The sequence below is a fragment of the Pleurodeles waltl genome, chromosome 11, assembly GCF_031143425.1.
Source record: "Pleurodeles waltl isolate 20211129_DDA chromosome 11, aPleWal1.hap1.20221129, whole genome shotgun sequence".
NCBI lineage: Eukaryota > Metazoa > Chordata > Amphibia > Caudata > Salamandridae > Pleurodeles > Pleurodeles waltl.
The window spans coordinates 880,527,276-880,551,960 of NC_090450.1; the positions used below are offsets into that span (position 1 = coordinate 880,527,276).

Consider the following 24,685-nt stretch of genomic DNA (forward strand, 5'->3'; position numbering starts at 1 on the left):
TTTTTTTTTTTTAACATTCTTCAGACCACATACTGCAGCCACAGAACCCATTACAAGGACTCCCAGCATTCCAGCTGAAGAGCATCCAGCTACAGCTAGGAATGCTTTTAAATAGATAGAAAGCTCTCCTAAGGTCATGTATTCCATGGCCCAAGAAACTTACTGCAACTTTTTTTTATTTATTTTTTTATGTTTCTGGCTGAGGCTATTGTGTTCCCTACAGAAGCCTCATAACATTAAAAAAAAAGTTAGTAGTGTGCCTGTCCCTCTTTGGAGGAACCAACACAAACCGAAAATTCAACAACAAAGCACTCACAGGTCGTTATGGGGCACTCCTCTCAGAAGAGGCGAATATTTTATAAGCAGCTAAGACGCTGTTGTTTTTCTGTACTGTGTGGTGCAAAGCCTCTTTTTCCTTTCTTTCAGGGCGCCCAACCCCAGTTAATATGCTCCCACTCGAGGGGAACAGCCTTACTTTATGCTCCTACGGCTTGAGCAATGCAGTGTTCTCTGCCCACGAGAGTATGCTCAAACAAGCACTGGCAAAGCCAATATGTCATGCTTCACCAATATGTGCTAGTCAACGATATAGGGTTTACTACACAAATAGTACGCAAAGCTGCTGCCATCTGGAAAGTATAAAAACAATTGTTTTCCAAATTATCAATGAAGCTGTTACATTGTGCCTGTGATATGACGGCATGTGTCATCACGGATCATCATACAGTACATTTTGATATTACAGTGGTGATACTATGAGGAAATATGCGGAGTCTTTTGTGACTACTGCGTGTTAGATTATAAGAAATTTGCTTAGCAGTGTGCTAGTGCAGGACAATGTGTAGGCATTTGCCCACAGGTGTGGCAGCATGGTTGAATGCTTGGTACTACCTAGTATGCCCGTATTACGCAATGACTGGGGCAAGAGCAAGAAATAAAATGGCCACGTTCCAATTGCTCTAATCCAATCATTAGGCTAAATTCTGCTCTCCTTCACTGTACTAGGACACCTTGCTCTCTCCTTCCTGAGCTTGCTTGTGCCTTCCACTACTGTAGTTATGCTTAGGCATAACTCACAGAACCCCCTCATGAAAGGTCAGTTGTTAAAATACCCCAGGAAAGGAAAATAAGAATTATCCGTGTAACAGGGTCAATGGCCAAGGCGGTAAAAAAAAAACGCCCCAAAGAGGGACAAACAAAGCATTTAGCAATGATAAAGGATTTTTGAAAGGCAAGCCCATGAATGAGTGATAGTGATAGGCATGCGGTCGGCGTGGTTAAAAGTCCACAGATAGATTACAACAGGCCCGAGCTCTTACGCGCTCGACCTAAAAAATACAATCTTTGCTACGTTTCAAGAAATACTTTTCTTTTATGTTTCCAGGTCATGGCTGAAACAGATAATGTGAAAACGCTGATGAGGTACTGTAGGACTCAGTACAATATCGATAACTGGTCAGCACAACATGTTTTCAACTGGAGAGCCCAAACTATTAACAAAAAACAAAAAAACAATGCACTTAACTCAATAGAGAAAAGCAACTCGCTAAAGTGAAAATAGGTTATCAGCAAATGAAAGAAATTGACAGGAACAGACAATCTGGCTTTCAGGGAATGTTTTTGGATAGAACCTGTGTGTACTAAATTATGTATACTAAAATAAGTTCGCAACAGATATGCAGGCATTCAGCAACCCATTAAAGCGACGTGCACATTATGAAGAAAAGAGGGAAAGTCTCAAAGGTCAAACATCACCCTACTGTCGTCTGTAGTGAGATTAATTGTTAACTGCAAAGAGATAAAACAGATTTACATAGATGTCGGACTATCTACTAACGCGCTGTAGACACATGGACGCTGGACTCACAAAATAAATACCAATTGATATTTTATGAGCTTTTTGAGTAGCTGACACTATGTGCTGTTACATAGTGTTAGGGTCAAAGCATACGTTTTTAGAGCAGCATTAGGCACCGCTAAAGAACATATAATCACCATCTAGGTTACTCCACAAAGTGTGCAGAGGGAGTGAAATTCTCGATTTATCACGTCCGTAATTGGTTTCTGTTCTAGCATTAATGCAGCCATGGATCAAAGGCTTATATATCACCCGTTCCACAATTTACTACATGACGCGAAGCTTCTGGAACAAGCCAGGTATGACTCAGCAGTTCAAAGAGACAGGAGTCAGATTAGATAATGCAGCAAGCCTGTCACCATCGTATACTTTGACCGTGAAGAACTCATTCTACGTCACAGTGGGGAAACATGCAGGATTGAAGTCTGAAGAAGATCATTCCTAACCTTCTTCAGAAATACGTTTTTTACGTGAATGAGACAAATATTACCCTTAAGTTTAAGTTGAACAAGTATTCGAAGGTGAGATGCTAGGTAGATAGTGCATATGGGAAATGAATGCCTTGTTAATGGTCCAGTATACACAAACTACCAAACAACATTGCTTCTTCAGATATTCTGTTTAGAATACACTTATTTCTCTAATAATGAACAAGACCGACCATTGCGCATGCCTAATTTTGATCTTCTCTTTTGCATGCTTAGATCAAAGATGGTGCGGGATGGAACCAACTGCCTTTATTTTCGCCTGTCCATCCATGTGCCACTGCCTCCTTTCTTTTACCATAATGGGCAATTTGTCTCTTACTGTTCGCTTCCCTACTGTCACTTCAAAATAACTTTGTTTTAGGTCTGGTGTTAGTCAAGACCTTTTTATTTTAGCCACTGGTCATTTCATTAACATTTTGCTTCCACCCTCTAAAGAATACAACATGGGGCAACTGGTCAGCCCAATTCAGCCACGGACTAACTTCAGTCTGACAGAATACTGCCCTTCCATAAGGAACACACAGTTCCATTCAGTGCCATGCACTGCTGTGGAAATGTGTGCTTTTTATGATTTTTTCCATTTAAAAAAAATATATATATTGGTGAGTGACCAGCAGCACTTACAAGAATAACCTTTAAAAAGCCTACCAAAACAAAACAAGCACTGACAAATCCAAAAGGCTTGCACCCAAAGCCAGACAGACTCTCATTGCCAATGCTTCTGTTAGTGCGTCGGACCTTAATTGGCTAATTTACATTAATTTATAAGAACACGTTTCTAGGTTGATGGACCTTTTGACTGTGCTTCGAGTAGCACCCACCATGAGACCCCGTACCAATACAGATCAATAACAATCAATAGCAATGACAATCATAAGAGTCAGTCATTTCCACACACCATGACCTTTCAGTCATGAATAACTACATCTTTATGTGAAAGTTGCAATGTTTATTTCCCTATATTAACAATGCTAATATCACGTAACTTAGTCTTAAAATCAAATGGTAAGCAATCAGAACCAATACTGGCTGACCAAATCTCCTAAAGAATCGCTATTTAATCAAGGCTTGGTCCACTACACATTCTAAGGTACAAATCAACTGAAAGAATAACTGCACAAACGAAATGACATACATTTAGATTCAGCAAAGAAAATACATCAACTCTTATTACATGTAGCAAGCATCATCAGTGAGTACCATAACTAACCTTCACATTAGAACAGCATGTCTGGACTTCATGCAAAACAATTTAGTCAACACTAATTTGGAAAACCTCTAACTATAGCTCTATCAAAATTAGCAGTTGGTACCTAGGGACAAAACCAAATAGACATAACAATCAGTAACATCGTTTTATACCTTGCCTCAGTAGGGCTCAGCAAGCTATAACAGTGTTCGTCAATTGGACATCACTTTGGTCAACAAGGCATCGGAATTCAGCATTAAAGTTCAGGAAAGCAAAGTCTCTTCATGCGGTTCGGAAAAGAATAATCAAAAAGTGTCCTCTCTCCTCTCAGTGCAATCTGGCTAAGTTAGATTTCCTAAAGCTACTTCCTACATTGCCATTGGTCAGAGAATCGTACCTTTACATTTAGTCCAATGAAAGTACAACCCCAAATCTAATAATTTACTAGTACATGGTTTACATGTCGATGACTGGCTCCTCTTCTCGTCGTTGGGCTTGTCGGATATCAATATTGTATCAGCTTATACTCCAGTCAGTGCATCCATTGTCTGCTCCTGGGAAGGTCGTCTTTACACACACTAAGTTATACATTGTATCCCTAGTTAGTACAGCATATTCTAGCAAGCAGTTCTCATGGGAAATACATTCAGCTACTAACATTTGGTCAAGGCAGTGACCAAACAAAAATAAAAAATAAAAATAAAAATCACAATTTAATTCTCTAAGCAGCCATTTTATAGTTCGCCTAAGCAATACAGCTTGACATGAGGTCGTGCAACTGGGCCCAAGACCTCGCTAAATGAAGGCTTAAGATTAATAAAGCAAATACATAACCTTTAATATGACGTACTACTACATTAATCCAAACATGAGCTCAACATTTTACATTAATAAGCTATAAGTACACTTTGTGAACATTGCCGATCACTCAAGTGGGCACAATTTCAAATGTGTGTATTATTTCTCTACGTTAACTCATTTTCTATGCAAATTCAACACTCAGAACACATGAATATTCATTAGTAAAATTCAGCTTTAACACTTCCTTTCCATGGCATCTCTGCTCTTTTTACCTCACCTTAGTTGGTAGGGTGGAAGGGTTTGTGGATGTCTCAAACTTTTAGGGGTTACTGATCGGAGGTCAGATTCCAGACAGAAGGTTTATATGCAGCCTAGGTACTGGAGTCAAGGGGCTGTGAAGAGGGGTGCGGGGGGAGAGGGGGGGTTGATTCCAATTATAAAAAGGTGCAAAGAGACTGATAAAGGCATAAGATGCAAAAGCTGTTTGAACACACACGAGTTCCACCAGCAACATTAAAAAGAAAGAAGGAAGACCGGGTCAAAGAAACAGCATGTGGAGAGAATGAACAGTAATTGAAAGGAGAAAAGGAATGTCTGGATCTTGGTTAGCAAACTCACTTGTTATGAAGAAACCGAGTCAAGGACTGTAGCTAAGAGTGGACCAAGGAGATCAGTGTTAACATAAGATGATCTGACAAGGTCCAGGATTAATATGTGCTTAAAGTTACTTATCATGGTAATGCTCTTTCTGGTACAGACTATCTATCCGCATATTAGCCACCTTTAGAATATTCCACCACCATCAGACTGGATCTGGAAACTTTTCAGTAGTACCTTGGCATGCCAGTAAGTGACACTATGCATCTCCACACTGGTGGCATTACGCTCAGTAATGATGTGCGGGGCCTCTTAAGGTGCCACTGTGCACTCTAATATCAGCTGCTTTTGAGGCTGCCCAGGCTCCCAGATGCAGAACCCCCAATGGCAAATCAGTGGTGATAAAATTTCTGGATTTGGTAGCTTATTAATGGATATAGTCCAAGCACAGAACGGGGAGAATGAGAGGATCTGTGAGGAATCTGCAGGTAAATACGTGTCTCTACCAAAAAGAGCATTATCAAAAGGTAGGCAACTTGTTATTCTGGTAAGCAGGAGCCTGGCTCAGTATATGGTGTACACTTTTAGGTGAGTCACCCTGCACGGAGTCCAGGCAACCCTTAGTGATAGGGTAGGTGGCTTTAGATAACCAGAGCTCTCATAAGAGTAGCTGTGGAGAACTGCTACCCTATCTTCAGGAGGATGTAAAGAGGTTGCAAGTACCACACAGGTCAGTCAGTGATTTACACACAGGAACCACACCAGTGTTAGAAAAATAGGTTATAAATATTGTAATACACACTCTAGGACTAACTTTGATATATCTCCCAACTGGAGATATGAACATACAAAAATATACTTAGCAATAGGTAAAGCATGAAATAACATGGTCCCCATGGGGGGGGGCCCAAACCACGTACTGAAAAAATGGGATGTGAAACTCATTCCCAACCCACACTACCAACCAAGAACCTTAGGACTGGGGAAGTACTAAAACCCCAAAGGTTAGTAGGAAGGATTCCCCATTTGCCCATGTGCAGTGTTGTAATCCCTGGTCAGTGTCCATAGGATAACATGGGGAAGTCGAGGTTAGAGTGTTTGCATTTCAGGAGCCTTCCTAGAGGACCACGGAAACCCATAGGAACAAAGGAGAATGGATAGTCTCCTCGCCTGTGGATACCCAGAACAGTGGAATAACTACACCAGGGAGCCCAGCTGCATAGGGGTGAAGTCATGTCAGAACCTCCCATTGAAGTCAGTGTGGACCGCGGTTATCCAGTTGCTGTTATGACCCATGGACCAGGTTGGTGGAACCCAGGCGTCGATTCCTGATGAAGAGGAACGAAGGAAAGGGAGTTGCTTTCCTGTTGGACGGTGGACTTCGAAGTACAGCTGTGGAGTCCGAGCAATGCAGTAAGATCCCAGGAGTAGTCTACGAGATGTCCCATGCCAGTGGCCGAATTGCAGAGAGGTAAGTAGTCAGTGGGACCACCAACAACCCTTGGCAAATGCAGGGGGGTGTTGCATGGAGTTTGCAGGACTTGTGGGGACCACCAAGGTCCAGGTGACCAAACCTTGGCAGGTAGGTCTGGGCCACCCCTTAGCACTCAAGAGAACCAGCAGGAATCGATGGAGCACCCAGCAGGACCCTCTGACAGCAGGCACAGGGAGTCACAGGAAAGCCTACACAGCAGAGCAAAGAGGCATGCCCATGTCGCAGGATTTGCAAAGAGGACATAATTCCTGGAGCTGGAGGCTGGAGCTTCTTGGAGCTAGGAGGTCTCCCGACAGGGGAGCCAACAAGCCTTGACAACGACAAGCAGATGCGGTGCAGGGGTTCCAGCCAAGCAGCTCCAGCAAGGGACCACAGACTTCCCAGTTGCAAGGAAGATAGGTCAGACCTCTGGAGAGCCACAGAAATACCACCTGTGTTGTAGAGTCTTCAGGAGTCCGTGGAACAGCAGGATCCACAAGCTGGTCCTCATCACTGAAGAGCCTGTAGATGCAGAGGAGTGACTCCTTCACGCCAAGAGAGATTCCTTCTTGCTTTCCTAAGTGCAGGCAGAGTCCCAGTGACTCTGAAAGTTGCAGGGCCACAGGATTGCAGAAGTCTTTGCAGAACTTGGAAACAAAGCGGCAGTAGGAGCCCTCCTACTGGTTACAGTCTTGCTCTTGGTTCCAGCAAAGAACAGCAGCTGTTCCTGTGTCCAGGTCGCAGAAGTGTCTTACAGAGGAGACCTGCAGATGGTTCCTGAAATTTGCAGACAAATCTAGAGTCCCATCCTCAGTGGAGCCCTTAAGTAACCAGGGAAGGGGGTTGTACACTTACTGCAGGGACTGACCTATCAGAGGGGGTCAGGGAAGTCGCACAGCTCGACTAACCAGTCAGGTGCTCCCAGGGGCTTCTGGTCATCATATTTCCAAGATGGCAGAATCAAGTGGCCACCTGCCAAAGCTCTGTGCACCTCACTAGGGGAGGAGCTTGCAGGAGGGTGGTCACTCCACTGTCTTCAGTGTGGTTTCATGACAGAGCAGGAACCAGGGGTTCATGCAATAGTGTAAACCGGTTTATTTAAGGAGGGCACCAAATGTGCCCTTCAAGGCAGTCTGGTGGCTCTCAGATGCCCAGAGACACCTCTTTTTTAAAGAAGAGGTGGCCACACTGCTGTATTACAGGAAATCCTTTGTTCTGCCTTACCCTGCTCGAATTAAGCTCAACAGCAATGCAGAACAGTGTCTGGGGTCGGTAGCAGCACGGGCTGGCATGCAGACCCTTCAAGGCTGTACAGACTTTGGGGGATCTCCTAGGGAACCCCCAGAGTAACATGATATTGTGCAGCTAGCACTGGAATCAGTGTAGTTGCATGATTCCAACATGTTTGATATCAAACATGCCTATGTTCGGTGAAGCCATTATGTAGTTGGACAATTTGTGTTGACCTGTGTCCACTACATACTTTAAGATGGCTTCCCTGAACTTACAAGGTCCAGGAAATGGGATCTGGGGTTTGTAGGGGCGCCTCTGCTCATGTAGGGGTGCCTTCACACTTCGAACCATGCCCCCTGCCTTTGGGATGAAGGGCCTCCCTTAGGGGAGACTTTTAGGGTCAGAGTGTAGGGAGTATGATAGAAGGCAAATCATATCTCTGGGTGAAAGGTGCATGAACCATTTTACATAGGCTGCAATGGCAGCCCTGCAGTCAAAGTTAGCATTGGCCCCATGGGGTGCACAATACATGCTGCAGCCCATGGGGGATCCCTGGTGTACCAATGCCCTGGGTACCTAAGTACCATATACCAGGGACTTACATGGGTGCACCAGTATGCCAATTGTGGGGTGTAAAAGTTACTTACCAACTCAATATAGGGGACAGAGCATGGACAGTGGGGTCCTGGTTAGCAGGGTCCTAGTGTATTACAGTCTAAACATACTGACACCAGGCAAAACGTGGAGGTAACTATGAAAAAATAGCTGCTACTTTCCTACATGGTAGAGACTTTTAGCCACATATTCCTCAGCTTTTGAATAAACACCAAACCAATACCTATTTGTACAAGGGTTTGTGACTGGAATCAAACCAAGATGTCCTGCAGGACCAAGCGGGCAAAATGCCCCTCCAGGTGGACCTGGCTGTACAAGCAACAGTGCTTCAAAAACATATGAAGGCACATTCACATAGGTGGCCATGCAAATGTCAAGGACATTGGCTCCATGTGCCAATAAAATGGTAGTAGCTTTGGCCCTAGTAGAATGAGCACATAGTCGTTCCAGAGGTTGCTTTTAGCCAATACATAGCCGATCTTATTCCAGAGCACAATCTAATGGAAGACGAGGTCTCTTATGCCAAGCCTTGCGTTTTTTTGCTGCAGTGAGCCCTATGAAGAGCTGACCGTCCACAATGTATTCTCAGATACAATAAGCTCAGTGCTCTCATGGGTTTAAAGTGTGGAGTCTCTACTCTTCTTTAAAGGGATGAGGCTAGCATACAACACCAGCAAGGTTGTGTCCTGACCGAAATGGAACTGCGTCACAACTTTAGGTCAGAAACATGCATGTGTTCGCAGAACCAGTTTGCCTAGGAAGTAGGTAGTGTTTGACTGGTTAGCACAGAGAGCCTGAAGTTCACTCACAAATGGCACTAATGTTATGGTGATGAATAAGGTCTTAGGAGTGCGAAGCTGCAAAGGACAGCACTGAAGTGACTTGAAAGGAGTGCACGTTAGATAGGTGAGGACCAGTTTTAAGGTTCCACTGTGGTATGATGAAGGGGAAGGCAGGAAACAAATGTTGTAACCCTAAAAAAAAAATACATTACATAACAACAGGTGATTTAAACCAAGAAGGCTGGCCTGGCAACCGTAAAAAAGCAAAAATACCTGTAAGATATCCTTTAACTGTGACAAGAGCAAAGACTTGCCAAGCTAGGGACAAAACAAACAATAAAACATCAGATAACTGTTTTAAGTGGGTCGATGTGTCTGGTACCGCACCAAATCACAAATCTGTCCCAACGAAATGTGAATACAGTTTATCCTTAGGGACGTCTGGCTGCCAAGATTACACCAATGACCTCCAAACGTCAAAGGTAAAGGGTGTATGTTAAGTGGGGGAAGCGGCACCTCAGACATCTGGCTCAGTCAGGGTCACATCAGCACCGAATCTGAGTCGGAGGGAGCAATAGGTAGGTTATCCAGCATATATGGATTCAGCACCAGCGTCAATGTGCCATGAACCTCCTTGGACCGTAGCGTCAGAGATGAGGTTTGTATTGGAGCCGGAGGCATTGTGGTTGGTTTGAAGAGTCCAAATAGGGCAGACCGTGAACCCAATGGCAGAATGCCAGATGGAGGCCTCTCTGCCCTTAGGGCCCAAAGGAGCACAAGAGGGAGTCGGCAGAGATCCAAAGAGTTGGAGCATGACATTACATAATTCTTCAATTTGTTTCCGAGTGACAGGACTGCCCCAGAAACTGTTCTGCCAATACCAGTTTCAGGATTGGCTCTGAAATCGACTGAGTCTGGGAGCGAGACCGAGGTATGGTGCCACCCGCGGACCTTCTCAGGTGAAAGTGAGTGGCAGGAGAGGAGGCAGAGTCCTGCTTTATTTTTTGTTTCTTCTTTGACCTACTGGATGATTTAGATCTTGCGTGGCTCCGTCGGCTTCTGGGCTGAGAACAAGACAGGGCTTTCTACTTGGACCACTTCAGCCACTGAGTCTTACGTTTGGCGATGTAGAGTTACACCTTTCGGTCGCAGACTGCTTTTGAATTCATCTACACACAGTTGATGCAGGCCTTAGAATAGTCACTCAAACTCAGCATACCTGATGGAGATCTGACACAGGCATTTGTTTGAAGCAGGCCCTACAGGGCTGAAAACCTGTTGTCTTTGGGGGCTGCAAGTCCCTTGAACAGTGCAGAATTTGTGTCACATTTTTGAAGTAAGAGTGTATGAGAGAGGAGTGGGGGACTTTGGATCCGATTCTGGTGGCGTGGAACACAATTAACGGACGTTAGCGCACACAGGTATTACCTTCATAGGCCCAGCATGTTATCTCTAGAACAGAACAGCATCAATGTGGAGCAGCAACAGTGCCACCCACTGATGACCAGAGATTCTTCTGAAATGTTTCCGGATCCAGTCTGAAGCCTGGAGATTATTTAAAAGGTAAAGACTCTATGGCTAGAAGTCTCCATCAGGAGAGGGAATGTTTGTAGGCAGAGAGTAATCAACACTACTGATGTCTAGGTCACTTGCAAAGGCATGTGTAGTCATTTTGTTAATGGCTGGCGACAAAGGGCTTGGGACGCAACAGCAGCGGGAAAGATGCATTTAAGACTGTTAATGGTTTACCTGTACAAGCTAAAAGACCTGCTGAAAAAAAGCCAGGAACGAAGCAGAATTAATCTTGATCAAACAAGCATTAGGTAAGAATTTATGCTAGAGATGTGTGAGGAGCAGTGGTTGGGGGTGGGGGGGGGGGGGTGGAACAGCAATGTTCATTTGAATGAGGGAGTGATAGGTAGGGGAGTGTTAACTCAGTGGGGAGAAATATAGGAATTTGGAGAAAATAAGTCAAGGTGATCACCAAGGAAAGGAGTGTGTAGGGATTAGAAGCTGGAATTTTTTTAAGTGGCGATCAGGGCAGGGAATTCATGCTCATGTGCATCGATGCTGAGACTGACGCCCACGAGGAGAGGGAAAGGAAGATAAAAATAACTCAATGAACCCAAAGATGTAATTATTTCTAATACATAAGAAAAGACTATGGGGGTCATTCCAAGTTTGGCAAACTTACCCCGCCGAATGACCGCTCCGCGGTCAAAAGACTGCGGCGGCCATTCAGACTTTCCCGCTGGGCCGGCGGGCACCCACCAAGGGAGCGCCCGCCGGCCCAGCGGGAAAGGCCCTGCAACACTGAAGCCAGCTCCGAATGGAGCCGGCGGTGTTGCAGGGGTGCAACGGGTGCAGTTGCATCAGTCGCGATTTTCACTGTCTGCTAAGCAGACAGTGAAAATCATGCTGGGGCCCCAGGACACCCGTTCCCGCCATCCTGTTTCTGGCGGTGAAAACCGCCAGAAACAGGCTGGCGGGAAGGGGGTCGGAATCCCCATGCCGGCGCTGCTTGCAGCGCCGCCATGGAGGATTCTCCCAGCTGGGGGAAATCCGGCGGGAAACCGCCGGACCCGGCTGGGCGACCGCGGCTGTACCGCCGCGGTCGGAATTCCACATGAAGCACCGCCAGCCTGTTGGCGGTGCTTCCGTGGACATCCACGGTTGGAATGAGGGCCTATGTGCTGTAGTGTTACAGAGTAGAGGTAGTTTGAGAGTGAAAATAGTCAATGATAACTTTAGTTCTGTTTCACACCAGACAGACTGCACATTTTATGCACAAAATATCTTGTTCAGGAATTTAGGATGTTCAATAAAAACAAATGGCTGAAAAAAAGAGCAAGGCAGAATAGGGTATAGTAATGAGATCTTATGATGCGTAAAGGACAAACAAATAAAGGACTAAAAGAGAAAATATGAGAAAAACTTGAAAATCATTAAGGCCAAATAGGACGGGCAATGCTACAAAGTGGATGATGCCAATAACTGGGAGAACAGTGTTGGATTGTGTCAGCTGAAAGAAACAAAGGGAAAGCACAGCAGTGAGTATGTGAACCGCGAGAGACTGATAATGAATGTGTGTGTGTGTGGCATGGTTTGTGTGAGGGGCTAGTTTGGGGCCAGGTATGATTGTTTGAATTGGTATAATATATGGAACTGGTAGGTGAGTTTGGCAAGGATAGATTAATGGTGGGGGTTTGGAGTGAGACACCTTCACTGTATCTTATGTTTTGGTGGAGATAATCTGTTAAAAGCTTGTTGTGGAGAAACCCATCACAGTCACATGAAGATTAGGGTATTCGAAGCCGAGCTGATGGATGGGCCATCCCATACTTAAATACTCAGAGCTGTTGAAGGTAGTGGGATTTCAGTTAGTATACAATAACTCTGTGTGAGTGACTCTGCCTTTGAGTGCAGGGCTTGAAAGCAACAGACTGACATATTTTGCTGCATATATCCAAGCAAATGTTACCAGAATTTTGAGCTGCTTTTACTGATTAAGTGGTCGTTATATGCAATTGAACCATTTCAAAAATATGACGCTACATTCATTGATGGTAAGAAATGTTCTGAATTACATTCTGAATATCTCTACTTTCAAACAATTTAATAGTAATAACACCCACGGCCATACTAATTAAATGCAACATGTGAACACCCACAGACCACCATGCATTATGATTTAACATAAGGATTAAAGCAGTTTACCACGAGTAAATTTCTGGTTCCACTGACCTTCAACATACTACAGCATGTAATCTTGACACCAATGTCGTGATTAACACCGTAGGGTTAATGTACCTTGTTTACTACTTAACTATGCTGTACATTTTTGGGGGTGATGTTGTTAGCAGTGTTAGGTCTTTATTTTGGGGGGTATAACACTCAATAATTACCTTTCAGCCTGTAACTCTAATATAGATTCCGTGGTCCAAAGTCTATGGGACTGATTTGCTATGCATAATCATGCATTATACCCTCAAACAGTGACTGGGAAATCAAAGCAGTACCCTGCAAGGACTCAAAGTGAAAATTAAACTAAATCGCTATGCAATAGCTCCTAATCATAAGCCACTACAAACTGACATGATCACGATCTTCTGGACATATTTCAAACTCGTTAGTGCATTTGCCACAAGTACTAGTTAAAAAAAGGAAGAACGCATTCTGAACAAATAGCTAAAATCAAGGAAAATGAACATTTATAATTATACAACATTATGTAATCCGGACTGATTCAGAGATCCCAATCCTCTTCATTCTTAATTCATAATAAATGGAATCCTGACCCTATTGCTGACTGAGAGGGAGCTGCTCTCAGCTTGACCATACAGACTAACATTTTTTGTTATTTTTACATTTCAGTTTGTGTATAATCAGTTTAATTATTTATACTATGTGTATTAGTGATTTAAAATTATTATTAAATATACATATTTCATTCCTCCTCTATATACTTGTGTAGGAAGCATAAAGAATTAACTAACCATTTTTATGCACCCAAAACTCTAACTACTGTTTAGAATTACTTTCTTAGTCTTGCACCCCAGTCACTCTACCTTCCTTTGATAATGTTTTGTGCTGCTCTTGGCCTCCAGTTTCTACTTTTCCAGTTCAGTCCGACAGGAGATGTCCTTTTGGTCTCCGACAATCACCATATTATTATGCTTTTCTTTATATCAAGTAATTTAAAAGGTTCAAGGGAACACCCTGCCGTAGAGTACTAGTGACCACGTCGTCAATCGATTACAGTAGCAATTGGTCTGCAAAAGATGTATAGGGCCAAGCCAAAATAGGGAGATGTCAAAAGAGGGAGAGAGATGTCAAAAGAGGGAGAGAGGTGTAAAAAGAGGGAGAGAGGTGTAAAAAGAGGGAGAGATGTAAAAAGAGGGAGGGAGAGAGAGAGAGAGAGAGTGAGAGAGAGAGGTGTAAAGAGAGAGAGAGAGAAAAAGAGGTCAAAAGGGGGTGAGAGAGCGAGGTCAAAAAGGAGGGCAAGGGACCAACTACTCGCGTTGTGGCTCAATCCAAGGTCACCAACGCCATTAGAATGTTGATGCACTGGTGCAGCAACTGCCTTCTCAATCTGCACATCTAGCAGGATAAACATTATTCCGACCAGGTCAACGAATCGAGTCATTCAGAACAAGCATTTGCAATGCAATAGGTCTCGCATTTGAGAGAGTTATAGTTATTGACTTTGTAAATGACAATGGGGGTCATTACAACCCTGGCGGACGGTGTAAAAGGTGCGGTAATACCGCAAACAGGCCGACTGACAAAAAAAGGGAATTATGACCCTGGCGGAAACCGCCAACAAAGACAGCCACTTTAACACACCGCCCGCCACGGCGGTACAGACAAGCAGCGCGGCGGTCACCGCCAACAGACAGGCGGAAGACAATGTACCGCCCACACTATTACAACCTGCCAATCCGCCACCTTTTCCGGGGCGGATTCACTGTGGATAAAAACACGGCGGAAACAGCTTTTGCTATGGGAAAACGCTCACCTTAACATATCCCACGAGGAACGACGACTCTAAGGACCTCGAACTCCAAATACTACCTGCCCTTGTCTTTCTGTTCCTTTACGACCAACAGCGAAGTAGGCGCAGAAGATACCAGTGAGTACTGCATACACGACACAGGGGAGGCAAAAGTTAGGGGGACACCCACCAAACACCCCCACCCTCGCATATCACAACATACACACCAATGCAGTCAAAAATATCACATTAACAACCCACAATCCCCCCGGAAGAATGAAAACACAACGCGAATTTCGGTCAAACATTGTAATGTGCCAATATACATGTCATACAAAAATATACAGATATATATACAGGGAGTGCAGAATTATTAGGCAAGTTGTATTTTTGAGGATTAATTTTATTATTGAACAACAACCATGTTCTCAATGAACCCAAAAAACTCATTAATATCAAAGCTGAATATTTTTGGAAGTAGTTTTTAGTTTGTTTTTAGTTTTAGCTATGTTAGGGGGATATCTGTGTGTGCAGGTGACTATTACTGTGCATAATTATTAGGCAACTTAACAAAAAACAAATATATACCCATTTCAATTATTTATTATTACCAGTGAAACCAATATAACATCTCAACATTCACAAATATACATGTCTGACATTCAAAAACAAAACAAAAACAAATCAGTGACCAATATAGCCACCTTTCTTTGCAAGGACACTCAAAAGCCTGCCATCCATGGATTCTGTCAGTGTTTTGATCTGTTCACCATCAACATTGCGTGCAGCAGCAACCACAGCCTCCCAGACACTGTTCAGAGAGGTGTACTGTTTTCCCTCCTTGTAAATCTCACATTTGATGATGGACCACAGGTTCTCAATGGGGTTCAGATCAGGTGAACAAGGAGGCCATGTCATTAGATTTCCTTCTTTTATACCCTTTCTTGCCAGCCGTGTGATGGAGCATTGTCCTGCATGAAAATCATGTTTTTCTTGAAGGATGCAGACTTCTTCCTGTACCACTGCTTGAAGAAGGTGTCTACCAGGAACTGGCAGTAGGACTGGGAGTTGAGCTTGACTCCATCCTCAACCCGAAAAGGCCCCACAAGCTCATCTTTGATGATACCAGCCCAAACCAGTACTCCACCTCCACCTTGCTGGCGTCTGAGTCGGACTGGAGCTCTCTGCCCTTTACCAATCCAGCCACGGGCCCAGCCACGGGCCCATCCATCTGGCCCATCAAGACTCACTCTCATTTCATCAGTCCATAAAACCTTAGAAAATCAGTCTTGAGATATTTCTTGGCCCAGTCTTGACGTTTCAGCTTGTGTGTCTTGTTCAGTGGTGGTCGTCTTTCAGCCTTTCTTACCTTGGCCATGTCTCTGAGTATTGCACACCTTGTGCTTTTGGGCACTCCAGTGATGTTGCAGCTCTGAAATATGGCCAAACTGGTGGCAAGTGGCATCGTGGCAGCTGCACGCTTGACTTTTCTCAGTTCATGGGCAGTTATTTTGCGCCTTGGTTTTTCCACACGCTTCTTGCGACCCTGTTGACTATTTTGAATGAAACGCTTGATTGTTCGATGATCACGCTTCAGAAGCTTTGCAATTTTAAGAGTGCTGCATCCCTCTGCAAGATATCTCACTATTTTTGACTTTTCTGAGCCTGTCAAGTCCTTCTTTTGACCCATTTTGCCAAAGGAAAGGAAGTTGCCTAATAATTATGCACACCTGATATAGGGTGGTGATGTCATTAGACCACACCCCTTCTCATTACAGAGATGCACATCACCTAATATGCTTAATTGGTAGTAGGCTTTCGAGCCTATACAGCTTGGAGTAAGACAACATGCATAAAGAGGATGATGTGGTCAAAATACTCATTTGCCTAATAATTCTGCACTCCCTGTATATCTCTAAATCACTCAGAATTATAAATACACAATACAAGAAGTAGTGCAGATATGTACACAACAATGTCCATGCACCAACAGTCCAAAAATGCATGGGCGAGGCCCACAATAGATACCTGACCAAAATCAGAGAGAACACTGCCGGGGCATCAGATAGAAACACTACAGGCACCTCAGAGGGAAGAGGGGGCACCCTCAGCCACATGAATGCGAAGCCAGATCCACGACGGGGCTACATGCCCATTGATGTATCCTGGGGAGTGCAAAGCCACAGTCTCTCAAGTAGATGCAGGTCTCCACTGGTTCTGGAGGGGGACTGGTGCCTAGACTGGATGAGTCTCTCTGTGAAAGTTCCTGTCCTGTCACTGTCCCAGCTGCACATGGGATAAGGATGCCTGATGTGGCGGTCCATTCATTCCTACATGGTCTTTGCCCTGTTCAGCGGTGCTTTGCCATGGCGGTCTTTGCCCTGTTCAGCGGTGCTTTGCCATGGCGGTCTTTGCCCTGTTCAGCGGTGCTTTGCCATGGCGGTCTTTGCCCTGTTCAGCGGTGCTTTGCCATGGCGGTCTTTGCCCTGTTCAGCGGTGCTTTGACATGGCGGTCTTTGCCCTGTTCAGCGGTGCTTTGACATGGCGGTCTTTGCCCTGTTCAGCGGTGCTTTGACATGGCGGTTCAGGACTGTTCAGCGGTGCTTTGACATGGCGGTTCAGGACTGTTCAGCGGTGCTTTGACATGGCGGTTCAGGACTGCTCAGCGGTGCTTTGACATGGCGGTTCAGGACTGCTCAGCGGTGCTTTGACATGGCGGTTCAGGACTGCTCAGCGGTGCTTTGACATGGCGGTTCAGGACTGCTCAGCGGTGCTTTGACATGGCGGTTCAGGACTGCTCAGCGGTGCTTTGCCATTGAGGTTCAGGACTGTTCAGCGGTGCTTTGCCATTGAGGTTCAGGACTGTTCAACGGTGCTTTGCCATGGCTGTCTTTGCCCTGTTCAACGGTGCTTTGCCATGGCGGTCTTTCCCCTGTTCAACGGTGCTTTGCCACGGCGGTTCAGGACTGTTCAGCGGTGCTTTGCCATGGCAGTCCTGATACTGACATTGGTGTGTGGCATGACGATCTCTACACTGGGCATTGATGTGTGGCATGACGATCTCTACACTGGGCATTGGTGTGTGGCATGACGATCTTCACACTGGACATTGGTGTGTAGCATGACGTTCCATCATTGGCCAGCGGGGCTGTGGCATCCTGTCCCCTTCTGGGCTGTGACTCTGGCGGTGGTCTCCTGACCAGTGACGATACTTGGGCCCTCCTGGGCTGTGACTCTGGCTGTGGTCTCCTGACCAGTGACGATACTTGGGTCCTCCTGGGCTGTGACTCTGGCGGTGGTCTCTGGACCAGTGACGATACTTGGGCCCTCCTGGGCTGTGACTCTGGCAGTGGTCTCCAGACCAGTGACGATACTTGGGCCCTCCTGGGCTGTGACTCTGGCAGTGGTCTCCAGACCAGTGACGATACTTGGGCCCTCCTGGGCTGTGACTCTGGCGGTGGTCTATGGACTAGTGACGATACTTGGGTCCTCCTGGGCTGTGACTTTGACGGTTGTCGCGGGACCAGTGACGACGGTGCTGGCGGTTGTGTCTGGACCGTCGGAAAAGATGGCGCACTTCTCCGCCGTGACACTCACAACAGGCTGGGCAGACTTCCTCTGGATCTTCCCCACCTTTTTTGGAGTTACAGCTGACTCACCAATCGCCTTCGATCCCATTTCACTTGTTGTCCCACCAGGAGTCTTGACACGGTCGTCCACTCTCCAATTTCAGAGCCTTTACAGGGGGTGGGCTGCCAGTGCCTTGGCTCCGGGTCCTACTGCCTGCCCTGGTGGACGTGCACTCCAAAAACCTGGAACACGCACCACTGGTACTGGAGGCTTTTTGGCTGAGGCGCTACGACGGGACTGATGAATTGGAGGGGGGGGGTAAAAAAGGTCAATTTGACATAGGGACAGGTTCTGACGGACACTGGGATGGGTAGCTGGAGGGGTCTGGGAGTGGAGGAAGAGGAGGTGGTTGTCGGAGGTGTCACTTTAGGTGTTTTGGGTGCAGGTGCAGGTACTGGAGGCTGTCGTGAGGTGGATGGATGTTGGGTGAGTGATTGGCGGCGTTTGGGTACTTTGGGAGGGGGAGTCACAGACACACTGGGAGAGGACACAGGGGACGTGTAAATGGCAGTGGAGGTGGTGAGTGCAGGTGAGCGCCTTGTGGTGCTGGGTGTCCTGGTGCGAGTCCTAGTGCCTGTAGATGTGGTGCATGCAGGTGTGTGTGTAGACGAGACTGGGAGGGAGGAGGGAGAAGAGGGACACAGTGGAGACAGTGGATGTTGCTGTATCTGTATGTGTGTGATGCTTGTGTGAGTGCCTGTGGTGTGTGTGGTGCCTATGTTTGCTTGAGCTACTTGTGTGTGTTGACTTGTGTGCATGCTGGTCTGTGGGTGTGCATGGGATGGGCTGGGGTACAGGGGATTGGGTCTGGGTGGAGGAATTTGGAGGGGGGAGGCTAGACACAGGGACAATGGCTGCCATCAGTGCTGAGGCCAGAGATTGCAGGGTTCGCTAAAGGGCAGCCTGACCAGAATGAATGCCCTCCAGGAATGCATTACCGTGTTGCAACTCTCGTTCTACACCCTGGATGGCATTCACAATAGTAGACTGCCCAACAGTGAGTGACCTGAGGAGGTCAATGGCCTCCGCACTGAGGGCAGCAGGGGTGACTGGGGCAGGGCCTGAGGTGCCTGGGGCGAAGGTGATGCCCACCCTCCTGGGTGAGCGGGCACGGGGCGAACGCTAAGGGGCTGCTGGGAGGGCGGTGCTGGTAGGGAAGGTGGCGGCTGTACCTGTAGAAGTGGGGCGCACAGATGGTGCCGCCACCACAAGGGAGCTCCCATCGTCACACGAGTGTGTCGCTGGTTGCTGATCCGGTGGCCGACGTGAAGCTCCCCTCACCCTCCGTCCCACTGGTGCATTCAGAGTCTGTGGTGTGGCCCTCCATGGCCATGTGGGATGCAGCTCCCTCGTGCTCCGGTGCCACTGTACCTCCGCCTGATGATGCTGATGTACAAAAGGATAGGGAGAGCAGAAAATGTGGGGGAGACAGAAGTAAGAGTTTTAGTGCATGCCATACCGCTACCGTTGGCGGACAAGACAGACGCAGCAGCCCCATGCATTACGCCGTGCTCCTGGCCTCTGCACATGCAATTTCTGGGATATGGCCTACATGGCAATGGTGGAAATCTGCGCACATGGATGCCACAGGGGCAACTATACCTCAACTTGCCACTCTTCTGAGGTGGGGTAGAGTGCCACATGGCCTACATTACAGAGGGGCCTTGCCTACCTAACTCGCCCTGGCCTAGGGACACCCACAGCCCACCTCCCCCACCCAAACCCCTCAACTGCACGCAAAGTCCGCAGAATGAGGTTGTACTCACCCCCTTGTGCTGCTGTGATGTCCTCAAGCGCCCATCCAACTCCGGGTAGGCCACCGCAGGATCCGGAACATCAGGGGGGTCATGGTGCGACGGGCACCCCTCCCACGTTGGGAGGCCATCCCCAGCTGAGCCTCCGCCGTCTTCTTGCTGCAGCGGCGAATGTCCTCCCATCTCTTCCGACAGTAGGTGCCCCGTCTCGGGTGGGCCCCCAGGGTCAGGAACTCCTTGGCGATGGCACGCCATATGTCCCTCTTCTGGTGGGCGCTGACCTACATGACATGCACAAGGGAAGAGGAACAGTCATTACCAACTGCACCATCAATGTGAGTGGCCCCCTCCCTACTCTGACCATGTGGCCCATTTATTCCCATGCTTTACTGTAGTATGAACTCTGCCCCCTTCCCTCTTCCACCCAGCCCTGTCCACCCAGGCCTAGCCCATACAACGTGCTCCCTGTGTACTAACCTGTTGGTCTGGAGGACCGTAGAGTAGCTGTACTGGGGGAGGACCCCATCCACAAGTTTCTCCAACTCCTGTGCAGTGATGGCAGGTGCCCTTTCCCCAGACGCAGCAGCCATCTTCCAGACCGAGGTCACAGCAGCACTAGCAGTGTTGGTCCTCTCCTGTCAAAGGTCAGGTATCTAGTGATTGAAGAGATAGAAAATGGCGGTGACGTCCGCGGTGGTGACGTCCGCGGCGGTGCGCATCATCACCGCCAGCGCACCTGTTCATTGGCTCCTGGGAACCATAGGGTCCAATGTTAACCAATGCAGCAGTGCGCCGCGGTCTACGACCGCCTACCGCGACGGTGTGCAACGCCAGCGCTGTTACCCCACAATCCCATTTTCCCAGTTTAGAGGTCAGGCAGCCGCCATTTCAGGGGCCCACATGGATTCTTTTTCCACTGCGTCACACATACCGAGGCCTACACTCAACACACATACAGGAAGGGTTCATTGTCTGGTGTAGTCTTGTGTGTGACTGTGGGTACATATCTGGAGGAATACGGACTGTTTCTTCGCTGTTGTCCTTCTTAGGCACCGTCAGCTGGGACATATGAGAAGATGGCGGAATCCTCCGGTGTACCGACCGCTGGTGGACCTGGTGACAATGGAAGAGAGACATTTAATCGTCAGCTACAGGTTTGACCGTGCCACAATCCAGGAACTATGTAGCCAGTTGGAGCCAGACCTGATGTCACCAATCCGCCATCCGACTGGAATCCCCCCTGAGGTGCAGGTGCTGTCAGTGCTCCATTTCCTTGCAAGTGGGTCTTTTCAGACAACAGTGGCCATGGCATTAGGGATGTCCCAGCCTATGTTTTCCAACGTGTTGTCCAGAGTGTTGTCTGCCCTGCTGAAACACGTGAGGAGATACATCATTTTCCCTGAGGTGGAGGATTTGCCTACAGTGAAAGGTGACTTCTATGCCCTTGGACATATCCCCAACGTCATAGGTGCCATTGATGGGACCCATGTAGCTCTGTCCCCCCCCCCGCAGGAGTGAACAGGTGTACAAGAACCGGAAGAGTTATCATTCTATGAATGTCCAGATGGTCTGTTTGGCAGACCAGTACATCTTGCAGGTAAATGCTATGTTCCCTGGCTCTGTGCATGACGCCTACATCCTGCGCAATAGCAGCATCCCTGATATGATGGGTCAACTCCAGAGGCACCGTGTATGGCTATTGGGGGACTCTGGTTACCCCAACCTTTCCTGGCTATTGACCCCAGTGAGGAATCCCAGGACCAGGGCAGAGGAACGCTACAATGATGCCCATGGGCGGACTAGAAGGGTTATCGAATGCACCTTCGGCCTTCTTAAGGCCAGGCTCAGGTGCCTACATATGACAGGTGGGTCCCTATTCTACTCACCGAAGAAGGTGTGCGACATCATCGCCTGCTCCATGCTCCATAATTTAGCATTGCGACGCCAGGTGCCTTTTCTGCAGGAGGATGATCCAGATGACGGTGTTGTTGCAGCTGTGGAGTCTGTGGAGCCTGTGGACAGTGATGAGGATGAAGCTGAGGAAGAAGAAAACGACAACAGGGAGTCAGTCATACAGCAATATTTCCAGTGAAACTCAGGTGAGTACATTTTCAGGTTTAACATTACATTAACTTTCACACATCTACCTCTATCCTGTACCGACATTTCACTCTCTATTTGTTAACTGAGTTGTCCCCTTCCATTTCAGTTTCACAAGTGTGGTAACCTACGTGTCAACTGCTTGCATCCTTGAAGGGTTTGTGATATGTGACATTGGTATGTTAGCCTTCCAATGGATAACCCATTATGACACTGTCATTGATAATACAAAATTACAAATCATACTGACTCCAGTTTTTTTAGTGTTTCAAGGGTGTTTAAGTGCTAAAAATGAAGGGGGGTTGTAAAATGGTGATGGGTGATGGTGGAGGAATGTCCATGGCAGAGTCCAGTCTATTAGTCTCACAGGTACATTGCACATCTGCCCATTGGAAGTGGAGCTGGGGCAGTTCCGATTTCGACAGGGTAACAAAGTGGGACAGTGGGGGGACAAACAGGGTGGTCTCATTTCCTGGCGGGGGTCTTGCCATTTTGCTCTATCCTGTTACTGGATCTCAGGGCCCGCTTGCGTGGTGGTTGTCCGTCTGCAGGGGATGGGGTGCTGGTCCTGTGGCGGGGCGTCCTGTCCACTAGCGCCGGCGGAGTTGGTAGGCAGTTCATCGTCGTGGCTAGTGTCAGGGGCCCCTTGGAGTGCCACAGTGTCCCTCAAGGTCTTTTGAATGTCAGTCAGCAACCGTACGATGGTGCCCAGGGCGGAGCCGATGGTCCTGAACTCCTCCCTGAACCCCAAATACTGTACCTCCTGCAGACGGAGGGTCTCCTGCAGGTTGTCCAGGACCGTGGCCATCGTCTCCTGGGAGTGGTGGTATGCTCCCATGATGGAGGAGAGGGCCTCGTGGAGAGTTGGTTCCCTTGGCCTGTCCTCCCTCTGTCGCACAGCAGCCCTCCCAGTTCCCCTATGTTCCTGTGCCTCCGTCTCCTGGACCGTGTGCCCACTACCACTGCCCCCAGGTCCCTGTTGTTGTTGGGGTGGTGGGTTAGCCTGGGTGCCCTGTAGTGGTGGACACACCGCTGACTAACCTGTCCAGGGTAGGGAGGTCTGGACCCTCTGGTGTGGTGACGTTCCTTCGGGTTCCTGCGGGGGTATAAGTACATGATTATTGCATCTGTGTGTGTAATGGTGTGCAATGGTTGGGTGTGCGTGAACCCCAGTGCAGGCAGACATTCCTGTGTGTGGGGTTGTGTGCTGATGGTTGGGGTGTGTTCTGGGTATGTGCAGTGGGCATGCTTTAGTGATGGGTGTCCATGGTTAGTTGTGTCATGCAGGTCTTGGGGTTGGGATGTGTAGTTGGTGTTATTAGTACATTAGTGAGGAGTTTGGGTGATAGGGGAGGGTTTGAGAGTGGGGGTGTGTGATAGCATGCAGGTAGGGTGGGGGATGTGATAGTTAAGATTTGACTTACCAGTGTCCGTTCCTCCAACGACTCCTCCGAGGCCCTCAGGATGCAAGATGGTCAAGACTTGCTCCTCTCATGTTGTTAGTTGAGGGGGAGGAAGAGGGGGGCCGCCGCCAGTCCGCTGTACCGCGATGTGGTGCCTGGATACCGTTGAACGCACCTTCCCCCGTAGGTCGTTCCAGGAAGAGGTGGTCCTCCACCTCTTCCTGATGTCCTCCCTATTTCTTGGGTGCTGTCCCACTGCGTTGACCCTGTCCACTATTCTGCGCCATAGCTCCATCTTCCTGGCTATTGATGTGTGCTGTACCTGTGAGCCAAATAGCTGTGGCTCTACCCGTACGATTTCCTCCACCATGACCCTGAGCTCCTCCTCGGAGAAGCGGGGGTGTCTTTGGTGTGACATGGGGTGGTGTGTGTGATGTGTGGGGTGGTGTATGTGGCGATGAGTGTGGTGAGTGTAGTGGTATGTGGTGTTTTGTGCTTGGATGTTGTGTGGATGATGGTGTTGTGTGCCTCTGTGTGACGGGGTTGTCTATTCTGTGCTCTCTCTCTGGCCTTCTCTCAGAATTTCTGGTTGTAGGGGTTTGTGGGTGATGTGGGTGTGTGTTTTATATTGTATTGGATGTGTGGGTGTGGTGTGTGTATGTGTGTCAGGTGTGTGTATTTGGAATTGTCCAATGTGGCGGTGTTTTGTATATGTGTGTGTATTTTGAGCACAGCGGTGTGTACCGCCAATGGAATACCGCGGTTGTAAGACCGCCGCGTAGATTCGTGGGTCGTAATAGCATGGGCGTGTTTCTGTTGGCGTGGAGGTGGAGGATTTGTTTCCGCATGTTTATCGCTGACCTCTGGTGTGGCGGTATTGTGTGGGTGTCTGAATTTCAGCGGATTCCGTGACGTGTGTCATAATAGCTGTGGCGGTCTACCGCCGCGGCGGCGGTGTATTGGTGGTCTTCTGCACGGCGGCAAGCACCTTATACCGCCAGGGTCGTAATGACCCCCAATGTCTTTTACCTTTGTGGTTTGGTTTGGAGTGTAGTGGATGTATGAACAGAGACTCAGCTACAGCACTGCCTTGAGGAATTAGAATGGAGTAGTTACCAACGAGAACAGAGAAACAGCTGCAGCATTGTCTACAGGACTAAGAATGAGGAATTACCACTGGGACCAGAGAAGCAGCCAGCAGCATTGTCTAGAGGACTTGGAACGAGGAATTACCACAAGGACCAGAGAAGCAGCTGCAGCACTGTTT

At 47.7% G+C, this 24,685-nt stretch overlaps 1 protein-coding gene across 7 annotated transcripts in view; it reads right to left on the minus strand.

Moving 5' to 3' along the window:
* The window catches only part of ACACB (acetyl-CoA carboxylase beta), a 1,528,264-nt gene that overhangs the window by 1,212,516 nt on the left and 291,063 nt on the right, over positions 1–24,685 (minus strand). The gene's annotated exons all lie outside the window — the stretch shown is intronic.